Source organism: Zonotrichia leucophrys, chromosome 2 (assembly GCF_028769735.1).
Source record: "Zonotrichia leucophrys gambelii isolate GWCS_2022_RI chromosome 2, RI_Zleu_2.0, whole genome shotgun sequence".
Lineage (NCBI taxonomy): Eukaryota > Metazoa > Chordata > Aves > Passeriformes > Passerellidae > Zonotrichia > Zonotrichia leucophrys.
Genome location: NC_088171.1, coordinates 111,299,438 through 111,319,860, shown reverse-complemented (window position 1 = coordinate 111,319,860; position 20,423 = coordinate 111,299,438). Strand labels below are relative to the sequence as shown.

At 39.7% G+C, this 20,423-nt stretch overlaps 1 protein-coding gene across 5 annotated transcripts in view; it reads right to left on the bottom strand.

Moving 5' to 3' along the window:
• The window catches only part of SPIDR (scaffold protein involved in DNA repair), a 196,367-nt gene that overhangs the window by 69,820 nt on the left and 106,124 nt on the right, over positions 1 to 20,423 (bottom strand). The window lies entirely within an intron of this gene.

The following is a 20,423-nucleotide window of genomic DNA, read 5'->3' as shown; positions in this document are numbered from 1 at the left end:
TTGCAGAATCTCTGAACACACACTAATTTCATGCCAAAGCATGCGCTGATGTTGGGTTTTTATGCTGGTATCACAATCGCACATTTAGAAGTACACTTTTTATACTCACAGGACACACATCTAATGAAGTCAGCTAACAAAACCAACCAGTAATCTCATTTCCTACAGACCATCAAAACAGACCAAAATCCACTTGGTGACTTTACCACAGCCTGTATTTTTCTTCTATTAGATTTTTATCACCAAGGCATCAATCAATGCCTCCTGCCTCAGCAGCAAAGCTTTGCTGACCTGATTTCACAACTTCAGTCTCTGGACTGCTTGGGAGTTATATTATGGAGATGAAGGAAGTTTCCACACCTGTGACATTGTTTCTCAAAATATAACCATACAGAGTTAAAAAGCAAAATGAAACAATGAAACACTCAAATATATTTTTTTCTGATCTCAGTCCATACAAGAGCTTCACCATGGTCTGTTTCACAACAGAATCCTTCACTCTTTAGAGAGTGGATAGCTAAAGCGAGATTGATGTATTCATATTTTCAAAGGCATAGGAAGACATGCAGCAAGCTTTTAATATAATCTCTGTTATTTTATAATTAGGAAAATAAAACAACAGCCAAATGATCTGTTAAAAAAGGATACATTTAAATATAAATTATGAACAAGATGTGTTGCTTCTAATGTGAACACTCACAGAAGTTATTATTTGAAACAGAAAATTAATGAAAAGTTACAGCATAAAACTAAGGCATGAACTTCACCACGAAGAAGCCTTATCGCCATCTGTGAGCTCCCCAGATTTAGGGGAGCAGCAGTTCATCTCTGAGGGACACCTAGTCCCTTGACTTCAGATGCATTTGCTAACAAAGCTCCCAGTTTAGAGCACGAAAATAGTTCACAAGGCTGCCAAACTGACATTGTCTGATAATTTTGTGCATTACAGGATTAAAACTAAGGAATTAGCTTGGTCAGCAAAGTGAGACTCTTTGATTTTACCAGATTTTTCAACTGTTACTTACCAACATTTTTTCTAGAGAAAGAAATGTATATAAATTTACTACAGATCTCAGAACAGTTTGGGCTATCTTTATAGAGAGATGTGTAATGAAAATTTTAGCACCTTCTTTCTTGAGATGTCTGTGTTCAGATCCAAAGTAAACAGGAAATCTTTCTGAACACGAGACCATTACGTCACCAATGTCAGAAGAATGTTTGCTTGATCTAAAACATCTCATTCTCTAAAAAAAACCACTGACGTTAGCAGCAAATCATTTGCAGAAACTTTGAGGTTTATGGTTTTATTTTTATTTTCCTGAGCAGACATGTGATCAGGTTTCTTGGTTTTTTTTAAAAGCAGGTAGGTTTTACTGATACCCAAAATGACATGTACCTTGATTTTGCTGGGCTTATGCATTCCATGTCTCGAGTACCTTTATAATCTCCAAGAGCTTTCCTGGTGAAATACTCATTATTTCATCATATCTTTACATGGGTAATGTATGAACTATTGGCTACTTGGTATTTCCACAAAGCAAAAATGGGGATATATATATATATATATATATATATATATATATATATATATATATATATGTGCTTTCAGGAGAAGCCTCTCATTTCTTAAATGCAATTTGTTCACTAAAAAAAAACTCTCCTGAAGAAACAGTTTGTTTTAGACCTGCATAGATGTGCACAGACTTAGCAGTAATTCTTCACCTACATTCACATACATCTACTTAAATTTTCCCTATTTCTCAATGGACAGGTACCTCACAATGAAAAGAATCAGGAATAAATAGAAATGAATCCCAATGGAAATGAAAGAAATAAGAAAGACGTTTGTAATAAGCTCCCTATTTTGTGTAAAGGTAGATGGCTAAATGGAAATATTTTATACATATGTGTATATATGGAAAACATAAAATTATTTATATTTTGCATACAATATATAGAATAATTGTATTGTTTATTTACATTATTACCAAATTTTAGATATTTTTATTCTTCAATATGAGAATTATTAAAATAGTATCAATTAATTGAATGAAAACTCTTTTCCCAGAAGTTCTTTCTAGTACTGCTCAGCAAAAGCATCTCTGTGGAATGGGAACTTTGACTGAAATCTCTGCATTGCTGCTGCATATTATTCATACTATTTTCTTTGCAACAAAGGCAATCGTGTTAGAGACACATGTATACCTTAAATTCTTTTTTGTCAGTTTGAAAGGTACAGACCAGGGCAAAGAAAGCCTATCATGCTGGAAGAGGTGAGAAAAGAAAAATCCTCAAACTTCCCCAAGCAATCCCTGCATGTGTCCCTGTCCCTGAGACACCATAATTGATCACCTCAACCTTAAATATCCCTTCCAGCTGCAGATTCTCTATACCCAGAAGCAGCCTTACTCTAAAATACAGAATACACTGCAGCATGCTCTTACACATAAAGTGTTAATTGGGCATTGCAAGTCTTCTGTGGCCTCTCTTATATTGCTTCTTTTCTATCTGCTTCATAATAGTTTAAAAAGCTAGTTTTCAAAGAATGAGAGACATCATCTCATTCAGCTAATCCAAACACAATGGAAAAAAATTAAAGCTCAGTACAGATCATAAACCCCTCTGAAACAATCCCTTGTCCTCTCTGATTTTTTCTTGCTCAGCAAAGGATTATTTAAAAGTTGGACTGACTTCCTTAATAACTGCCTTCAGACCTTTGTAATGACCTGAAGTAGAGAGTGGGAACTTTTTATACTATGGAGCATTTTTTTCCCGGTATGCAGACAATCAGCACTTGCCGTAACTGGTCACATGCTAAAGGAACATGAGGCAATACTGCTAATTTTTTTTTTTTTCTTTTCCAGCAGCAGCTTGCTTCTCTGTCCAAGAATGTAACTTGTTTTTTCTCTTCCTCCCTCCTGTGATGGAGGCTATCTGGCCAAGTAGGCAGCAGACGTTCTTGCCCACTTCTACGTTTATCGTGGTCTGTCTCCATCCTTGACGCGGAACGCAGCAGAACGTACAGCATGGCACAGGGTAAAGGAGGTGACGCTTCCATTTGAGGCAGGGTCTCAATCCTGGGGCCAAACAATCAGCAGGTTTGCACTGTGGTCTGCCCTGCACAGCCCATCCACAGGCAGCGAGGAGCTGTGACTCCACAGCAGCAGCGCGCTCACAAACCACACGCTTCCGCTCAGTTCTGCTGACATCAAACGGCGGTGCTGGTTCATGAACTCGAGAAGACTCCAGATCACTTTAAATTAGAGAACATATTTTTTTGTTCACTCTCCCTGGGTATTTTACGGGGCTTTTGTCTTTTGCTGTTTTTTCTCCTTTTCCTTCACAAAGTGCATAACACCTAGAGTGGTTTTTTTGAAGAGTAGACTGCATTAAATGAGCACTCTTACAACTTGCACTGTAATTATGAAACAGGCTATTCTCAAGTCTCAGAACAATGACTGCTGCATAAAGCAGGTTTAACTTTTATCAAGTAGCACAGCAGTAACACATGTAGAACAAGAGCGTGCCAGAGCCTTACACTGTTGCTCAGAAGTATGAGGAATCATTCCCCATAGGAACAACATAAAGGGCCCATCCCTGACTTCCTAGGAATCACTTGTTTAATCCAATGTAGAGGAAGTTGCTCACGCTGCCTCTTGCTTAGGTTTGCATGGCACATGCAATGCTTTTCTATGAAATGTCCAAGAAATGCCTGAGCATTGAGCTCATGATAATAATTAAGAAACAAATCCTCCCAAAACCCCAAAAAAACCCTTAAGTTCAGACAAATCTCAGCCCACCCATCACCCAAGGACAGTAACTATTTTCTCAGCATACATCCCAAATCAACAAGCCATTTGTGACAGACCTGCTTTTGGCCATGCCTAGAGATTGCCCAAACACAGAATTTTCACCCATGAGTGAGTAATCTCACCACTTGTGAGTGAGCCTCCATCAGCGTCATTTACTGCCGCTGTAACGCCGCATGGACACTGCCAGTCTGAGCTCACACTTTCACAGTACAAAACTTCTTCCCATGCCCCAGCATCCAAGACAGAAAACAAAAATCAGCTGGTATCTCTTTCTTTGAAAGTATCTTATTCAAAGCAATGGATTATTGTAGTACAAGTTCCCAAGGCTGATTGTACCCTTTTCCCTATGGAAAAGTAGCTCTAACCATCCAGATCAATGTCCAGAGTCACATCTGGCAAATATACAATTCTCAGCCGTGTCAGGTTTCCAAAAAAGGCTTTGACATTTCAGAATAGCAGGTCTGCAGAAGATGTAACAATAAAAAGCTAAAATTTCTACTTTTAAAGTATGATGCATTTTATTTGTGAATAGAATAGTTAGATACTTGTTTTGTCCTCCTACTGGAAAAATATTTTGTCTGAGGACTCATTCCATGAATACAAGACACCAAGAAAAGAACATATAGCTGTTAAATACATAATTTGTTATATCCCAATGTTACAATATGTCACTGAACCTCAAGTACAAAGGAAACTAAGAAAATCAGTAAAACAACACAAGTAATGAAGACAAATATTTTCTACTGCAGTGTAAGTTCTTTCTGCAAAATACTATTGTACTTTTCAACAAAACTACTTGTAAACGTAAGAAATCACTCCAGGAAGAAATTACAGTGCACAAAGCCAACATTTTTATCACTATATCATTTTACTAATTTCAGAGCAATCATATAAACTAACCACTGGCTTGCCATAGTGCTGCCTTTTGAAATCTGACACCCTGTAGCATGAAAAAAAGTTGTATGGAAATGTTCACATTTAAGAAGAGCTATGCTATAAAAAGCTTGTGGTTAACATTAAGCACTATTATACCACACACCCAGTGCTCTCACCTCTGCAGGGAGCTGCACTGTGTGCTAACTGAAGGGGATGTACAGGTCTTCTGAAGTAGGAAAGCACAGATGGATATCAAAGAAAATCTTCTCCACCTCCAGGAAATTACTGCAATATCAGGCTTTACCAAGAGTGGAAAGCAGGGAAGTTTCTCAGAGCTCTCCAGCCACTTATTTTGGCTTTGAAGAAAGCACCTGAAATTGCTAGCATTCTGGACCCAAATTCATCATGATAAGGCTTAACCTTTGGCACCAGCAAAACATGAAATTCTACTCACAGGCTGTGATTACGTACAAACTGGCATGGAAACGATCACTTGAGCTTACTGGGGTAATACTCCTGAGAGAATTCACTAAAAATCTACTCCAACTGGGATGCTGAGACTTTTTTAACATTTAAGTCAGACACAAAACAATTGGTATTAAAAACCTGCACACAATGAAACACTAAATGGGAATGTTGCTTTAAAAACAGAACAAAAACATTTCCCCCCATGGTATGAGGGTGTTACAAGTAACTAGGGAGATATAAATATCATGGTTATCTTTTCATAATCAAGATGTTATGAAAGAATTCCAATCTGTGTGCCTACCCCATATATCAACTTGTGTCTGACTAGCCATGAGCTCATTATTCAGATGACTTCTCTCCTCTGTTCCCAGTGCTAAACTGCACGTAGAGTTTGAGGTGGCTGAGGGAGCCACCAAAAAGTCCAGGGACATGCCAGAGGGATTCTAAAAGATGGACAAAAAAGGAAGCAAGCAAATTGCAAAATGACATCATGTTAAAACTTGTGGTGAGTGCTAGAGAGAACAAAAATGACTGTCCTGGTGTGAGATCAGAAGCCCACCTACCCCACACTTTAGCTTAGAGCAACAAACAGCAAATATTTGAAGACTACGAAAACAAAAGCAAGCATCTAGTGAAAGCGATAACTTCCAAAAACTTTCAGCTTAGGGAGTTCCTAAGGCAGAAGTAATATCTCTGTATCTAACAGCCTTTAGTAGACTTTTCTTCCAGGAACTTGTGCCTGGTTTTTGACTACTTGTACATTGACGGCATCCATAACATCCTGCAGCATCCACCGTGCTCTGCAGTCTAATTACACGCATGTGAGAAACCACTTCCTTTGATTTTTTTTGATCTGTCACCTAGTGGTTACATTGCTGCCCCCCACTTCTTGTTTTTAAGAGGCAGTGAACAATCATCCTTCCTGATGGCACTTCCTAATACAGACCTTTATCACATCCTCTCCTAGCCACTGCTTTCTCAAGGTGAAGAGCCCCAGTCATCCCAGTCATTTCTCACAGGGAAGCTGCTCCATACATCTCTTCTTGCTGCTCTTCTCTGGTATTTTTCCACTTCTGCTACATATCTTTGATTTGGAAGACTGAAATCCTGATGTAGAAATGCACCACGAATTTCTACAGTGACATCAAGACGGTTTTGACTCCATTTCTAGTCAAGTCTTATTTTACCATGTATATTTCTGATAATTAAATGAAGACTAAGCTGACATATTAATGAAGCTATTGAAACACTAATATCTTTCCTGGTTGGTATCCTTCCTGGATACCAACCATCTAGAGTCCATCACTTGATATGTGCACTTCACATTTATCTTCAATTTCCTAGTAGGAGAGCCCAAGTCCCTCCTCCAGCCCTAGTTCTAGAGCACTAAAAGTATGAAGACATTCCCCTGTCCATAGGATTGTGAGGCTGACAGCACACAATTGAATAGAAAGGAAACTTGCATAGTGTTCTGTTGTACAGAAGGTGTCCAATTCTCTATTTTCTTCATTGGTACCGTGGAGATTTGAGACAACAGTTTACACCAACAACTCCTCTGCCAGCGGATGAAAGGTGAGGAGTGTTGCTACTCTGCCACCATTACACACAATGTCACCACTCCTGAGGTATCACAAGAAGCTGCTTCTCACACCAGAAGAACTCTGCGATATCCACCCAAGCAGTTGAGGGCCATGTGAAGAACCTGAACTCAAGAATTTCTGACCAAGGTATGGAGTGTCAGGGTCCTTGGTTGGCTGGTTCAGGTTTGGAGGATTACTGGAGAAACTTTAACAGACAAATGCCATTTTAAAATGCATTGTTCAATGTTTTGTAGAGAGTATTAAGAACATTATCCTTTTCTTCCATAAACATTTGACCTTTGCTATTGGCAAAGACCCTTTACAAGTCTATTCTTGAGTTCATGCTCACTTGCATGCACAGTAGCAAGAATAATTATCCCTGAGCAAACTTCAGAAAGACAGATCGATATACACATATGATTGACTTTACTTCAATATTTTATTATCAAAGCTAATATTTAAAAAAACCCAGCACAGGTACTAAATAACCAAAAATCTTCCATCAAAGTTGTTCTTATACTTCTCTCTTGTTCTGGTACTCATTTCTGAGCATTTCCCATTGTTTCTTTGCCAGGTCATGAAGCAAGACCAAATTCTGCTCTCTTCTGGTGAGGTCACTTTTTATACAGACAAATCCAGTGCTATCAGCACAGGAAGAATAGCTGAAAGCAGCAGGAGTTCTGGGTTCTCTGGTAACACAACTGAGAATCACAAAAGGTAGTGAGAGCTTGCTGTGAGCCACAGAGCACAACAGCAAAGCAGAACACTCCTTCTCAGCTGGTCAAACTCTGCTTCAAGCAGCCTGGAGGTCTCAGTGGACAGCATCAGGTAAGGGGAATAACTGAACCACTGGTAGAGAAAGCTGTCTTGCAGAGCTCCACTGGTCTTTAGGCATGTTATAGATCAAATTTACATCCACTGTGATCCACTTCAGCTTTATTGAGCTGAGAAAAATCCTTTGTTTCACTATATTTGCTGCCACTACTGATAAATGTGCAACAACAGTAAAGGTGCTGTGGATAAGCCAGGCAGCGCAGAAACCTCTTTTAGGCAAAGTCCTTTCTGCAGTAATCCACTCACAACAGTCATCAGAGAAAAGAGAGCAATGCTAGTGACCAGAGTGGAAACTTCTTTACCGAAACATCCTGGCGTAGACATCGCCTAAGTGAAACCTCCTGTGCAAGGGAAGGAGTTCACGTCTTGGCCTGCCACAGAAACACCGATTGTATGTGATAAACAAAATACCTTCCTTCTTTTTAGGTTAGAAAACAGCCCTCAACAGTGTGTGTACTTTGAAGTTATTACTCACAAGAGTAACTTTCAGAGCTTCACTTTGCTTCTATGCAATACCATGTATCTTCTCCATTAAATCACCATAGGTGGATTTGGTGGCATAGCTCTCTCAGTCAAAGCAAGAAAAAATATTCTGAGAAACAATATTTAAATTCAATATTCTCCTTTATGTTGTTTTTTTCTTTTCTGAATCCAGAGCAATCTTAGGATTCCTGCATTACTTTAAAGACATAATTGTACGGAAAAAGCAAAAAATTCTAATTCTAATATTGAAATCTTATATAGTCTACAGATTACTTGTTTTATTTCACTGAATAGTTGCAAAGATACTTAGAAACAAGATCACACCAGATTTGGGAGAGTTTTCATACTGCCTCACACTATTCTTATATGCTCAAATTTCCTTTTCAGATTAATGTAAGAGGGCTGGTGACTCAGCAGAGCAGAATCAATAATGCAATGAGATGGATGAACCCCTGGATTGTTTTTTTGTGATCCCATTACACTTCAGAGTCTACACAGCTCCAGCACGTTCTAGGTTTACTTTTCCATTTCAAAGAATATTTATTTTTAGAAAGAAACAGTCTTTTATGCTTCAGAGAGAAAAAAGTTAGAGGTATAGTAGAAAGATGAAAGCCCTTATTTTTAAATAAAAAACCCTAAAACCCACACAGCTCTGCCTCTGTTTATTATATTTAAAATACTTCAACATCCACCAACTCAAAAAGCCAAGTTTACCTATCACAATTCTTTATGTTGCACAGTCATATGAACACAACTTCTTAAACCTAATCAATCAAAACTAATTATGAGCCAAGCTGAAAGAAGCGGGAAAATACCAGACATATCATTACAAAAATAAAACCTAAGAATAACTTTTTCAGAACAAGAAAGAGATCTGTATTTTTTAAGGGGATCTAAGAAACAGAATTGCAACTCACGTCATTGCTTGAAGCATTATCACAATAAAACCTCAACAATACTGATACAAACACACCTGCCAAAAAAAGGACCATCATTAATCAGTGAAAACTGGCAAGAGTCCTTGCAGCAATATGACTTATTATCTTACAAGGTACAGTTTTCTGAAAAACCTCTTCAGTTAAAGCTCTCTGTGGAAGCAACCCACTTCCAAAGTAGAGGAGCATTTTGGAGCACGGGTATCTCTCACTATTGCACCCTGCTCTCTCCTGCCAAAAAAGCAGAAACAAAGTCTTTGAAGTTGTGAGAAAACACCTGTGAAAACATACAGATTTTGGAGAAAACTGGTGTGAGAGACATAAGGTGGAAGGTGTGCCATCACAGACATCTTGGCCCTGGCAAAAATCCTGACGTTTAAAGTGAGAATGACATTCCAAGAACAATAGTGAAATTTGCCAGTCCAGAGAAATGTTTATGCAATAAAGGGTGAAACAACTCCACTACACACACATTTCCTAAGCAAACAACTGTGAGTTAATCGAGGGCTTAAATATATCCCATAGTGTTCAACAAAGGATGGCATCCCTATTCTCAGGCTTGGAAGCTGCATATCAAGTTTTGGAAGCAGGGATTTTGCAGTCAGATTTGAAAACCTGAGAAATATTAACCTAAAGAAGGAATGCTGACTGACTTGTTATAAAGGAATCATCATGCATTTCGCTTTTCTTTTCAATACTTTCTACTCTCTATGTACCTTCAGTAAAATAACAGCATTCACAGTATCACTGTACAAGATCCCAGGCTTAACGTGACATACACAGGATCTGAATGGCCTCTGGTTTTGAGCTGAGTCATAGGCTATCACAGGCAAAACCAGGAGAGAAGTAAAAAAGACAAAATTATCAAGTGCCAGCAAAATGACCCATCTTTTCTCCCACTACAGCTGAAGCACTATTGGTAAGAAACCATCTTCTACACTCCGAAAGAAACATGTTTGTGCCAGATAATGACCCTCACATATAAGCTGAAATTCTTTATTTTTTCCCACTGTGGTGGCATGACTCTCCCTGATTGTTTATGCATTTATTTCATTTTTTATTTAAAAGAGTGTCCTCTTCTTGTTCATCCAGCTTCTCTTACATCTCCTTTTCAAAGGAGTGCATCCTGGTCCCCAGCTGCCCTGCCAGGCCCTTCCCTCACTGCTCCTCCTGATGCTGGTGCTCTGCTTCTTACTCTCATTCATCCGCAATTCAAGATGGACCTAAATAAAAATGAACTTGCTCAACTGCATCACTGAGCAGGACATAGGAAAAACCATCTATAAATACAATGATACTAGATCAGTCTTGCTTTAAGTTCCACAAGTATATTTATTTAGGATGTCGTATTTTGACATGTATTTATACATCTGTTTTTAAAACAAAGTTACTTGTGTTCTTTATTCTCTTGTCTATTAGTTGGTTAAAAAAACCGCATACCTGAAACCACTGTAAAACTGACTAGTACAAATACTGTTCAAAGAGGAGTCTCTGGGCTGATTTCCTGTATGTAAATGTGCTCAGCTGAAAAAATGTCCAGGGCATGATTCCCAGACTACGGTACAGGAAAAAAGAGGAGTTCCCTGGCTCAGTTACCATCAGAAGGAAGACACAGGGACTCATGCAGGGAAAAGAGGCCAGCTCATGACTCTCACATGCGTGTGCACACACACACAGAGGTGCAGGCACATGTGTGTGCTCCCTTCCCTGCCTTGCCCCTGCACTGGTGGGGTGGGTGAGCTGGCGCAACATCCCCTCTAGGGAACAAGCCCTTGAGAGATCTGATATGACATTTTTACATTCAACTGGCTGCATGCAACATTCCTCTTAAAAAAATATATTATCTGTTTGCTGGCTTGAAGCGTCACAGAGATAATATTCACGTCTGTGACCCTGACTGTCTCTGGTCAGGAGGCAGAGAGATTGTGCAGAGCGCGTTGCCTTCCAGCACCCCGGGATGGCTGCCAGAGAACAGAGCTGCTGTCCCAGAGCAGAGGGTCAGATCCCCTGCTAACACTGTCAGCAGTCCCTCTGGTGACTACTGGGGAGGTGAACGGCACACACAGGGGACTTGGCTTGCACAGCCCCACATCTGCCTAAGTGACGTACAGAGCAAAAACTCCAGTGCCCTAAATCCGGGGAAAGAGTATTTTTTTCTTTAGAGAACCTTATCCTCAGATCACTTGTCTTTCCATGTCTTCTTTATCATTGTTGACCTCCAAATTCCTACACCACCACCCTCTTTCAGTATCTACCAAAACATTCATATCTGTTTTCTACATTGTGGTTACACGTCCATGTGGGCTGAAAATCCTTTAAAGAATCTTATTTAAACACAGCTTCATCATTCAGATACTGTTTAGGCAATGAGCTATGCAGAGCCAAGCAGCATTACAGAATCTTATTTCAAATCCTGTTTCCACTACCGGAGCACTCATTTTAAAGTGAATCTAAATTACTGCCTTTCCCATAAAAACTTGCTTAAGTGCATTTTAAAAGAAATGTTGCCAAGTGCATAAATGTAACCTCTGCCCTTGGAAGTCCTTGAAATAAAGTTTGCTGAAGGCTGCCAGATTAATCCAGGGTAGAATCAGTCTGTGTTTGCTCAGCCCTTCTGCTCTCCCATCCAATATGCACTCCTGGAGATGAGGTACCCTGATGAGCAGATTTCACTATTTCACCTGATAGGGCTGATCTGTTTATCACAGCCACCACTGTTTGCCTCCACCTTACACCAGCTAACAGAAAAGATGACTGTCAAATCATCATATGCATTTGTCTGTATCTCAAGCTCATCCTGTCATGACAGTGGTCTGTATAATACCTCCTGCTGCCACAGACCATGACCACAACTGATCGTGCAATGACAGTAATGAACGTAAGGTTGATGTATGAGTATACAACTCCCTAATTTAATAAGCTTGCCACAGAACATGTGAAAAGCTTGAGATGCATGCAGATTTCACCTTTTTTATTCTGAACTTATTCTGAAACTGCCATTTTTATTTAAGTTTACTCTGTAAAGGTTTACATTTTTTTTTTTTTTAAGAAATGCAAGGCCCTGCTAAGCCCAAGAGTGGTTACCCAACAGAGAGCACCAAAATGTATATCATCCACTCTGCAGCCCACATGTTCCTCCTCTCACTTCAGAAGGCAGGTAGCCCTTCCAGGGCACACAGAATTTCTGGCTATGTCTGATCAGGAGAGCACATAAGATCAGAAAGCCTCTTAAAGTCATTCAGGGAGTTTCTCTTCTGTGCCGTCAGAGGGTATCTGGCTTAAGAACACACAATAAACACAACTATGGCAGCTTAGCAGTCATTTGTACAGTTTTTCCAAACTACCTTTTCCAGGTTCTTAAATCATCAAAAATCCTGTCTAACAGCCACCAAACAATTTTTAAAATGTGGTAAAATCACATATCCATTACAAAAGATGTATTTATGCGATTTTGTTGGCTTACGTCTGTTTAGATAATACAGCTGCATACAAATTGCTGTTGCATTTTAATAAAATTGTAATGTTAACAAGGTCCACATGGAAAGCACTAGTCAATATAACTTTGAGTAGGCATGGACAGGAAAAAGGACTATGCCAGATCTGAAAATCAGCAAAAGAATATTGAAAGTTAGTAATTCAAGCAGCAGAATGAGTGGCTGACAAAATTTTAAGCAAACACTTTGCCTCTGTGCTTACTTCTATTATCTTCTCAGAGGGTGAGCCTCTACCATGCTTCCACTGCACCTAGTCTTGGACTTTATCAAGAAAGCGACACTTTCTGAAAGGGTAATAATATCTTTTTGCTGCCATAAGAGATTCTGCCTTACAGAGAACACTGCAGGTGGGAAGATTAAAAAAATTAAAAATCCATCTTAACACAGACCCACTATTCAATACTGCTTTCATTTTCTGTTTTGTTCTCGCTATTTTTTCTTTCTTCCCAGAAATATTCTCGCCAGCTGTTTTGCTGTCTCTCAGTATTCCATCAACAACCAAATATCACCATGTGATGCTGGATCTCCAAGGCAGAATTAAGATTAACAGTGTTATGATTAAGTGCCAGCTGAAGAGACACAGCCACAAAACCAGACTCTGTGGCTGAGAGCTCATGGCCCCACTCAAGATGCCCCTGAGCACTGAAATTTTCACCCTCTTCCCCTCAGAGCCAGGAAAGGGATGGCACTTCCAGAAAGAACAGTCACCCTTGGATGACAAAAAGAGTTTCGACACTGAGACTTATGAGCATTTTTTGGGTCCCCAATGAAAAAACATAATTCAGTTCTATGCTGATACATGCACAGGAAACCTATACATGGAAAATGCAGGTCAGATGAAGGCCAGTGGGATAAGGACCACAGGTATGTGTAGCCATGGTATTCTCATGCTCAGTATGGAAAATATTCCACAGGCTGGCACACTCTTCAGATAGTTTTTCAAAATAATTTTTACCACTTAGATGAGTATAACTTACAACAAGTTAAGCAAATGAAATTAAAATAAATTCCCTAGTTATATCCCATAACTTCATCTACTTATCTCAAAAAGCAAATCAGTTAGCTTTACTTCCAGTGCTCCTCACTGCCAGATTAAGGTTGCTATGGGGCATACAGTATTTGATTAATGCAATTATATCTACTGGCATATACATATGTGTTTGTTTTATGCCATGGAAATATCTCTACGCTTTTCACAGAAACTGGATATAAAAGTTACACATGGAAAACCCAGTACCTGTGAATGCCCTCCTCCCAAACTGTAAACATAGCAGGAGACTTCTAATGTTTGTTTGAAAACACTTGCCCTAAGTGATAATCCTGATGGAAAAAAGGAAGTAATTTTGCTTACTCCTTGCCTTCAGGTGGCTCATTAAACACCTCTTATGAAAGAAAGAGGATATGATTCTTTCTTGACTTTATGCTGAGGCTAACCGTCTTTGGGGAAGGATCCTGGCAGCAAAAGAGTGTAAACTCAATTCTTTGTTTTAATTTAGAATTTAATTTGTCAGCAAAACCAAAGTTCATAAAGAAGGCAAATTTTGACAAATTGCAACTGCCATGAGCTCTGCTAAGAGCAGGATGCAACATGAATGTGATTCTTCAAGAGAGCAAATTATAATCATTGCATCCAAACAAAAAGTGCTTACATTAATAAGTTTGTTCTATAGTTTGCCAGCTCTTCAGGCTGGGTACTAAGGAAAATTCGCTAACCTCACATTCACAAGATAAAGGGATTTGCAGCACATCTACTACATGTCAGCAGGACAAGATGACAGTTGTCCTGTTGAGTTTTTTGGATTACAATTAGCCTTTTCTTGCACTATAACTACAATACCTTAAAACTGAGCACACCTCTAAATAGAAGGAGGTAATATAAGCAAAGCAGTTGTCCAAATCTCAGAAACCTTACTCACCTGAATCATTTGCACCAGCAGAGAAAATGTTTGCTTATAAAAATAGTAATTTATTTCTGTATCTAAAATAAAATACAGCACATGTACTAGGTACAGACTAAGAAAGACTGCTGCTCATTTCAGCTGTAGTGTACTCATAAAAGTAAATGCTTAAGATATACTATGTCAAGTGGATGGGTAGCATGGTAGAGTCTGCAAGGAAATGTAATCTATTACATTAGTATTACAAAGACATCAGTAAATAGTTGGAGATGTTCAAAGCCTAAACACTTATCAGACTCTCAAGACTGGGATTTACCTAGCTAAATTTATCAACTGCTCCCCTAGACTTCTTTACAAAGTCTAGCAAAAACAAACTTCAGAATGAGGTTAATTTGATGTCCTTAAGAGACACACTTCAGAAATGCCAACTTCCTTCTCCTTGATTCCTGCAAAAGGATGGCAGGCCCATACTTGCACAGCTGTACCACAGGTGCCTTGAGTTGAATGCTGCCTGCCAGGCTGCTCAGGCAGGGCCAGCACAGCACAGAAGCAATTTGTAACCCAGCAATCCCCTTGTCAAAACAGGAGAGATGAGCTCTGCTGTGGTTCTCACAGCATCAGCTGCTCTCAGCATTGCAAGCTCCATCATCACATCATGGGAGGCTTCACTGGCTTATGAAAAATCATAATGAAATCTTACTACAAACTGCTCCCTGCCTCCTGTAATTAAATGTACTTCTTACCCAAGAGGGAGATCTTCCCCATCTCTGCCTTCTTGATGCTAGGAAGAGGGAGGTCTTTCCATCACCTACTTTTGTGCATAGAGAGATACAGCTAAGGAAAGAAAACTTCATTCCTATTTCTGGGGGTTTTTTCACTTTTCAAACATAAAACCCTGTTGTAGAATTGCATGAAAATTGAACTAAATCACTCACAGAGAAACCACACAGTTTCTTCCATGTTCCATCAAATCAGATGTTACACATCAAGGAAAAAAAACACTTAAAAACTAGCACAGTACTGCACCAAAGAAATGCACCCCATGTTCTAAATGTGTCCAAGCTCTAGGAGATAAACTGAGGAAGAGCTGTAGAAATGGGAATAACACTGAGGTCCAGCAGAGCCCCATGCAGAAAAAGCAAAAGTGACTGCAAATAATCAAAGAGCACTGGAGATGCAGTGAGGGTACAGCCATGGCCACCGAGCCACCAAGTGTAACACAGGCAGGAGCAGCACATGGTGTGCAGCTCATTCTCCTCCAGACCCAGCTGCAGGGGCTGAGCACGATGGTGCCCCTCTCAGCTGCTCAGCACCAGTATGCCAGCACCTCACCATGCCTGTGGCAGAGCTCTAATCCCTTCAGTGCAAAGGCAGCCACGTTATCACAAACTGACTTCAGTCATCAGCTCCCACTCAGCTCTCAGATTTCACACTAATGAGCAGGAAGGACTTTCACACATTCATCTCCACTCTCTGCTGGCATGGGGCAATGGTGCCCAGCAAGACATCGGGAGTGAGGAGGCAGCAGAGCCAGCAGTGCCTGTGACAATTCACAATTCACATTTTGGACAGACCCGCTGCAGCTTCCCCTCTGCCTTTGCCCCTCTGCTGCTCTGGGATATGCTTGATCTTGCTGAATTCAATTCAATCAGTAGTATGTGAAAAAGTCATATTCCTCCCCTCTCCCCATCTTTTTAAATATTTATTTTCTGATTAGTTCTCTACTGGCTTAGTGATATGGACCACCAGCACCCAGGCACCGCAAGATGACACAATGCTGCAAGCACATGGAATGGCCAAACTTTGCCCTATATAAACACTTTATGTAAGTCACTGAAATAAATTATGCTGCTAATTATGAGTAAATTATGCTGCAAAGGGGTAAAAATTCTTCTATATTTGTTCAGAACAATCAATTCCTTTTTTTCCACTGTCAATCCACATTAGACTGGTAACTTGCTGCTTGCAGAATGCTCTCTGAACACTTCAAGCAGACATGGCTCCTATTGTGCTCCTGGGCTACAGTTTATTATCTTGCTTTTTTTCTGCTTAATGCAGTTATTTTTTTGAGAGAAGAGAACAGAGTGAATGAGGATAAAGCAGAGAAATAAACAGGAGCCAAAATCTCTCCCTGTCTACAACAAAAACACGTCACTAGCAACCACAAAGGATATTAAAATCAACAGATAAAGGTCAGATAAAGCACAAGATAAGGTAGTGCGTACATTAATATCTCAAAGATGCTATTACAAGGTTAATCAGTTATGCTGGCAAGATTTAAGTTTGAGTTATTTGGTGCCTAAGAAATATAATCAAAATAATTCATTTTTACTTTATAAACAAAATGCAAATCAGCCATGAAATTACTACTTCACTGAACAAAATTAATATAATGCACTAAAATCTAAGTTGAGAGTCACTGCTCTTTAGTGTTTTTGAAATTGGTACAGCTATACAAAATACAGCTGCTCCAAAGCCAAGTAGAACTTCAAGTTTTTAACACAGGTAAGCCTTGTGCCAGCTGATGGCAAATAGAAGAGTTCTTGGTATATTATATTTTTGTCCTTGTTTAGCTACATGGCCTTCCCTTGGCTGTTTTCATGAGTGCCATTGAATACTATGAACTAAAAGTTTCTTTACATTTTCATCTGAGAAAAATCAGAAGTTCAGAATTTGCATTATGACTGATCCTGCAATTTCTCAAAATTTTTGATCCTACTATATTTGTATGACTGAAATTCAGAGTAAAATATCAATTGCCTGTTTCACCTAGGGGACGGCTCCAGATTATCCATGACTGTTCAACATAAGGGTGGCTGATTCTTGAGCTGAGGGGAAATTATTTAGGCTCATGTCATTACAACACAACAAAGAAGAAAAGCAATTGACAATATTTGTTGAAAAATCTTTGCAACTGCAGATTTCACAGCAGTAATTCTTGGGAAAGATTTTCAGGCACAAATCAGAACACAGTGCTTTTCCCATGGCCTGCCTGTGCTCTTGGCAGTGTTCTCTCTTGAGCCTGCTCAACATAACAAGGAGGCAGAGTCTGAAAGACAGGGTTAAGTCCAATTATTCAGCCAGATACATCAAAGGGAAAGTTACCATGAGTATAAAGTAAGCCATATTTCAGTATTTAAGAGCCCAGTATACAGCTTAAGGAGAACTTGAACTCCACCTTGATCAAACTATTACCTCTGCTATGTATTATTCACACAGCAAGAGTCTTAATTGCCCAGACACTCTGCCAACTCTTTTCTCTCTGTTGAAACCAACCACACAAATCTAAAACGCCTATTTTCAACAGAAGTGTACTGAAACCCACACTAGAGATATTGGCTGTCAAGTGTGCAGCAGAATGCTTCACATTTTGTGAGTTACAGATTTCTAGAGCTCCATGAGCCTGTCAGTATCAGCGTGCCTTGGCGACAGCAATCCCTCCTTCCCCAGCCTTGGGTCACTGCTTTGTTGACTGTTTGTGTGCACATGTGGGTGGATTGGCCTCTAACAGACAAAGAAAGTGCATAAGGAAATCTAGGTAAAGCTAAACTGAAAGAAAGACTTTCCCCTTTAGTACTGAGAGCACTTTGCAGTTCTAGCACTCTCATTTAACTTGCTGGAATTAAAAATGCTGCAGTGCCACTCTGGAACTGCATTGCCAAAGTGCAATAATCTTGTATAGCAACCATTCGCTTCACAACAATATTTTGAAAACATAATTGTTAATTTAAGTCTGAAAACTTGTACATCATGCTAACAAACAATTTGGTTTTGCTCACCTGTTACTTACTGCTTCACTGTTGCTGATATGCCACAGAAAATGTGGAAATAAGAAATTGGTTTAAGCTAGTCCTGCAGATTTTAAGAGGGCAATCATGCCTAGTGCAGGTTCCATACAGAAAGAAGAACATCAGTGAATTCTCTGATCCTCTCTGCTAAACAGATAGACTTGCTGAACCAACTAAACCTTTTTCAGGACACTTAGCTTTAGAAAAAGATGGAGCTAGTGGCACAACAACTGGAAACCCAGCAAAAGTAGTGCTGTGTCTAAGAGTGCAGGATGTCTCCTCTACTGAACAAGGCATTTCATAAAATCAAAATTGTTACTGCATCAGCATCCAAAGATGCAGGTGGTAAGCTGCCTGAAAATAATGTCTAGTTCTTTAACAGAACCTATTCCTTGAAGATTTTAGAGTAATGCACAAAACTTAAAAAGTTCACACAGCAGTACTAACAGGCATCTTACAACTCAACTCCTGCTTTAATAAAAGAGGTTTTTCCTTTACCCAATGAAATGAAAATAGAAGGTAAAGAGGATGGCAATTTGTCTAAAGGAAGATAGAAAAGGAACCTCTAGGTTCACAATGCCCTCAACCTATGGTTTGCCCCCAGCCCTCATTTAGGCTGAAAAGTCTGTGGGTTGTGCTACAGACCAGGTCAAGGACTCATCCAACTTGGAAAAACAGAAACAAAAACCTGTCCCTTCAAAAATAAGAAAAACAAACCCTAAAAGCCCACCAGCTTATAGCTGGAGCACTGCTCTTGGTGAGATCCAGGTTCCAGCAGAGCCCAGTCACTGGCAGGCTGGCTGAAACGAGTTGTGCCAGGGAGCAGGAACAGGGGCAAGTGGAGCAGTTGGAGGAGGCCAGAATAGCTGAGACAAGGACGTAGCACAGATCTTGGCCTGAGGTGTCAGAGTCCTTGGTTCCAGGGAAATCCTCTAATGTATCATCCTCTACCTCATACCCTAAAACTCCCTACACTAAAGGACACATGCAAAAGGCAAGTTCCAAAGGAAACATGCTCTTCAAGGCTTGTGCTAATTGCAACTTGTTCATTTGCAGGTGCAATAGACAGCCAGGAACTGCCTGTGTATGCAAAAGCTGCTCCCATTGCTTTTCTAATGGAATATAGTTCCTGTCAAAACTGAAGCAGAAACAGTCTCAATCCCAAGTCAGCAAGAGGCAAAGTAAGACAGCACAAGCAGTAACATTGCAATCTAAATGCTTTCCTCCAACTGCTCTGCATAATCTCATGTCAGCGTATGTCATTCACAATTAGATCCAGAGTCAACTTCAGGTCTTTAAGAGCAAGAATTTACACTCTCTAATCTTTAAAGTAGTGCTCATTACAAGGAAGCTCATTATTATACCCAAAGCAGTGAGCAGAATCTGCAACTCCTTTCAATTGTCTTGTGGCCAACAGAGAAGCTGCAGCTATTTACTCTGTGGGAAAAACATGAGTGATCATGGCAAAAGGTCAGTGGCTTTTTAGCAGTCCATGTTCAGGGTCTTTGGTCAAAAAAACCCAAAAAAACCCAACAGAAACCTTTGTCACTGAATTGTCATCATTTCTGATAGCAGTGTTTTGACACCAGCCTGGCAGGGACGTGTAAGCAAAGCCCTGCTGTTTGCTGTTTGCACAGACAGCTTCTTGCAGGTATCCAGCTCAGAACTATCCAGTTACAGACCTGTGAGGTATTATACAAATAAACAGTCCTGATCATAACATGCAGTATAGGCAACAAAGCCAAAGAAAGAAGAAAAATAACACATGGCAAAACATGAAAGAATAAAGAGGGTGAAACGTTCTACTGCTAAATGCTTTAGGGAAGTGTAAGAGGATGGTCCTGTCCAGGGAACAGCCTCTCACCTTCTTTTTCACATGAGAGGCAGCAAAAACATCTTACAAGAAATCTAGAGATCAGGATGCTAAGTTTCAAATAGTAGATTGTAAAATTGAAACTGACAGGACTTGCACAAGTGGGTTCTTCTGCTCTTCATTGAGAAAGTCTCTAAAAGTGCCTACAGGACAGACTGGACACAGTATGTCCTCTCAATGCCCAACTGAACCATACTTACTCTTTTGTTTCAGAATTTTTTTAATTTGGGAAACCAAAAAACCCAAATGCAAGGAGGCCAACTCAGCCTACAGGCAGGAGTTACCTTTTCTTTCTTTTTTAATATGAGCTTTTATGAGGGTTCTTCACCCCGAATTGCCACTAGTACAGCTCTGCTAATGGTAGAGATAAAAGAAAAATGAG